The sequence below is a fragment of the Engraulis encrasicolus genome, chromosome 13 (assembly GCF_034702125.1).
Source record: "Engraulis encrasicolus isolate BLACKSEA-1 chromosome 13, IST_EnEncr_1.0, whole genome shotgun sequence".
Classification (NCBI taxonomy): domain Eukaryota; kingdom Metazoa; phylum Chordata; class Actinopteri; order Clupeiformes; family Engraulidae; genus Engraulis; species Engraulis encrasicolus.
In genome coordinates, this window is record NC_085869.1 from 32,429,074 (window position 1) to 32,432,345 (window position 3,272).

At 43.1% G+C, this 3,272-nt stretch overlaps 1 protein-coding gene across 1 annotated transcript in view; it reads left to right on the plus strand.

The window, feature by feature from the left end:
* The first annotated feature begins 1,481 nt into the window (after nt 1–1,481).
* The window catches only part of wars2 (tryptophanyl tRNA synthetase 2, mitochondrial), an 80,131-nt gene continuing 78,340 nt past the window's right edge, over nt 1,482–3,272 (plus strand). The window contains exon 1 of the mRNA XM_063214573.1: nt 1,482–1,548. The gene's annotated coding sequence lies outside the window, so the exon portion shown is untranslated. The remainder of the gene's footprint in view (nt 1,549–3,272) is intronic.

The following is a 3,272-nucleotide window of genomic DNA, read 5'->3' on the forward strand; positions in this document are numbered from 1 at the left end:
CCAGTGCAAGGAAGAATCTTCGGTAAGCAGGGTGTGCCAGTTTCATCCTATACCATTCTGGTCCAACACTTTCTCATACTGATTATAAAGACTATCAAGTATTTTCATTAAACATGAATAGGCCTACTTTATTTTAGTGTTCACGTGTTAGCCATTATTACATGCCTAACTGTCAGCTGTATGACTTATAAATAAGACATCTAAGCAAAGTCATTCACTTATAGCTTATGTATTCACATTTTTGTTCACAGCCAATAAGGCCATTGTTAATATTGATATAATCGCAATAAGGCCCAAGTAGGCCCTTACTAAATGTCACTTATCTAGACAGTAATTAGGCATTTAGTATTAGTGGCTAATGTGTGAACCCTATTCTGAAGTGTCACCTAAGTGACTAATATGAACCTGAGTGATGAGAGCGGTCATGTGATACACACTGGCAAAGGAATGAGCATTAACTTTTTCCTGGCTTTTATTCCTCGAAATTTTTACGTAGCGCTTTCTCTACACCACTATTTTGTTCTTGTCTTTTATTGTTCAAAATTCTCCATATTGTTATTTGTTTTTTCCAAATTTGATCTGTTTTCTCTGCATCACAATTTTGTATTCATGAAATTAATTGTTTTTCCAGCATGACACAGTAACTCAGAACACAGAGTCACTCTTCCCTTTTCCAGCTCTTTGATCCCCCATCAGTCATCCTTATTCTTTCTCTCCCTCCCTTTATCTCTTCAGCAATCTTTAGCTGTCTTACCCTTCCTGCCCTGTTCCTCTCTTCTTCAAACACTCTTTTCTACTGTTTTTCTCCCTCCACTCTAGTTCTTCCTTTCTCTTTTTCTTTGTATCACTCTTAAGTGTCCCATCGTCCCTCCATCCTTTCCTCTTCCCTCTGCTTATTATTGTACTTTTCATCTGTCTAAACTGCCCTCTCATACCATCCTACTCTTGTCCTCTCTTCATTCTATCATAACACCCTACCCTCTCTCTCTTTATGTACACCTTGTGTGCCTTCTCTCTCTCTCTCTCTCTCTCTCTGTCTCTCTCTGCTCCCTCCCTCTCTTCCTCTCCTCTCTTCCTCTCTCTTTTCTCAGTGGGGAAGGTGAGTAAAATGACTGCTTTCACTCCAGTGCAGGTGGTTCTCCCCGTGCTCCATCCATCAGCCTGTTATCGACACCATCTCTCTCTCTCTCTCTCTCTCTCTCTCTCTCTCTCTCTCACACTCTCTCTCTCACCCTCTCTCTTCCTCTCTCTCTCTCTCTCTCTCTCTCTCTCTCTCTCTCTCTCTCTCTCTCTTGCCCTCCTCAAATGGGGCTGCTTCCACTCAGTGCAGGTGGTTCTCAGCGTGCTCCATCCATCAGGCTGCTATCGGGGCCTCTGATCTGGACTCAGGCCTTTCGCCACACCAGCAGGAAACCGCACCGCCACTTCCTGCTCGCCTCTCCACACCCCGCCCCTGATTGCCTCTGATTGGCTGAGGAAACCCCAGCCGTGAGACCCTGGGACCCGGGACCAGTGGGTGTCAAACGACAGCCTGCATCTGCTAATGAGGTAGGGGGCTGGGATTTGGTGTGTGTGTGTGTGTGTGTGTGTGTGTGTGTGTGTGTGTGTGTGTGTGTGTGTGTGTGTGTGTGTGTGTGTGTGTGTGTGTGTGTGTGTGTGTGTGTGTGTGTGTGTGTGTGTGTGTGTGTGTGTGTGTGTTTATGCGTGCATACGTGCGTGTGTGTGTGTGTGTGTGTGTGTGTGTAGGAGGGAGAGGGAGTGTGTGTGTGTGCGTGTGTGTGTGGGGAATGGGGGTAATCACTGAAGGTTGAGGTCCTGGGGTCACAAAGGGCAAGTGGGACCTCTTTGACACTTCATGTATGAAGCATGCTCTTAAGTAAACAGGCTGTCATTGAGTTGCACAGTGAACTTAACACAGTGGCTGAGACTGAATATGATATTCTGTGTGATTTAGAGCTCTTCCCCTGCAATGATGACAATCAGATCACATGACTTGTAACCGTGGTTAAAGCACTTCGCTTCAAAGTGACTTCAGTAAGCTGTCAAACGTGTGGAAGCTGTTATATCACACTGTGTCAGTTTGTGGGACACTTGCTTCCTTCCAAAAGAAACATACCCTGCTGAATGTGAAAAAGATCTCAAGAAGTGATGACCTGTTACAGTAAAAGTGTGTATTTGTTGATGGTTTTACTGAATCTGAACCTTGACTTGAACTTTATTGAAACTTAATCTGAGTTTGAACCTTTAAGAAATATAAATCCCCTTTCAGATTATCTAATCTTCAGATTAGCAAAATTCTCAGCGCATCATTAATCATTACAACCCTCTTAAATTGAGACATACCTGTGAACTCTCATTAGCATATGTTAGCTATGTGTTAGCCTGTCTGGCCTCTCTCTTGCCATCATCCAAATGATTGATCCAAGATGGGTGGGACAAGTAGAATAGTGAAAACTTGTCACGCAATCCTGCTTAAATTCCTTTTCTTTCCAGCAGATAATTTTATTATTGTGCATGCCATGTTGTCTTTATCAGTCTAATTTGACTCGGTACTTAGGCCTTGTGCCAGTGTAATTGAGTAAAGTACTTGGGTCAAAATGTTCTCAAGCACAAGTAAAAATGCTAATTTTAAAAACTACTTAAAAATTACAAAGTACTCGCACTTACCACTTGTTGTTAGTTTGTACTGTATATCCCATACAAATGCTGTAAAGTGTATATCTATTTATACAGCAGACTGTTTTTCCCAGGTGTTAAGTTCTCTCCCCAACGGATTGGACATCATATTGTAAAAATGACTCTAAGAGCATGCTTTTACAATAGCTGCCTGGGGTATGAAATGGTCCCTCGTTGTAATGTAGCGTGACGTGGGAATGTTAGTGCTTCTATTTGATGGATAAACTTTATTATGAGGTGACAACTCTATGGATAAAACAGATTAACTCCGATGACAAGCGGTATAAACTCCTGAATATTTCTGTCCTGAGGTGCAGTAGTTTAAACCTTCAGCCTTCAGCCTCTATAGGCCCACATGCAACCCCCTGAGGTCCCTGAGGTAGCTGCTTGGGCGTGATGTGAAAGATTATGTATCGACACAGAAACACCGTTCCGCCACAGAGCTGCCACTGCCGGGTGACGGAGAGGAAAACAAACGATCCGAACTCAGCAAAGAGACCAGTGTTCAGAAAACCAGATCCGTGCTTTTGTGGTAACGATTTTTTAATGTGTCGAAGAAATGTGCCGTATAAGAGAGAATTTTTCTGGAACGAACA